A 1,205-nucleotide genomic window follows, 5' to 3' on the forward strand; every position below is an offset into this window, starting at 1 on the left:
GAACAGCACGCCTTGGCGATCCTGAATTCCCTCTACGTTGGCCCGCACATTCAAGAAGATCAGGCCCACAACGACGGCGAAGAAGATCGCCTGCGCCGTGTACGAGAACAGATACAGGGAGTCGCGCGAGATCTCCATCATCCTGCGCCGCGTCAGCTCGTACAACTGCACAGCCGGCGAGCTGCCGAACTTCACAATGTATGCATCCAGGAACCGCGCAGCAGACGACTCACTGCGGCTCTTCGCGAAACGCACAGCGGCAGTGTGCGGCGTGCGAGGTCCGTTCTTCAGGTACTTGCGCCAGCGCTTGATCAGGACCTTGCTCGTCACGCTGTCCTGCAGCAGCACCATGTAGTAGTCCGTCGGCGTGTACTTGCTCGGGCACGGGAACCCGATGGACTCGAAGTAGTCCAGCGACGCAGCCATCGTCCCGTGGTACGCAATGCGGCCCTGCGTCATCAGCATCACGTCGTCGAAGTACGACAGCACCTCCGCAGTCGGCTGATGGATCGTGTAGATCACAGTGCGGCCGGTCCGCGACAGCTGGCGCAGCAGGTGCACCACCTTCGCGGACGTCACGGAGTCCAGCCCAGACGTCGGCTCATCAAGCAGCAGGATCTTCGGGTCGCAGATCAGCTCGATCCCGATGCTGCACCGCTTGCGCTCCCCACCAGACAGCCCAGCCTCCAGGCCGGGAATGCCGACCTTCGTGCCGCGGCAGTGCCGCAACCGCAGGACACTCAGCATCTCCTGCACACGCTCCTCCGTCTCCGCACGGCCCGTCCCGCGCCGCGTGCGCAGCGAGAACCACAGCGCGTCGTACGGCGTCGACAGCGGCGAGATGATGTCGTCCTGCGCCACGAACCCCATCGCCTTGCGAAAGTGCCGCTCGAACTCACAGTCGCCCAGCTGGCGCCTCCCGCTCAGCTTCAGCTCACCGCCAGACGCTAGTCGGTCGCAGATCGCGTTCAGGAACGTTGTCTTGCCGGCACCGGACGACCCGAGGATTGCGAGGCATCGCCCGGGCAGCGCCGTCCCCGTCAGCCCGCACAGGATGCGCTTCTTGCCAACGCTGTAGCTAAGCCTGTGCCACGACAGCGGCAGCGAGTAGCTGTTCGGCACGCCGATGGCAGGTGGCGTGCTGGAGTCGAATTCAACGATGGAGCCGTGCAGCTGGGGGTTGTCCTCGCCAGAGGAGATGGTCT

The sequence above is a fragment of the Leishmania donovani genome, chromosome 6 (genome assembly GCF_000227135.1).
Source record: "Leishmania donovani BPK282A1 complete genome, chromosome 6".
In the NCBI taxonomy this organism is placed as follows: domain Eukaryota; phylum Euglenozoa; class Kinetoplastea; order Trypanosomatida; family Trypanosomatidae; genus Leishmania; species Leishmania donovani.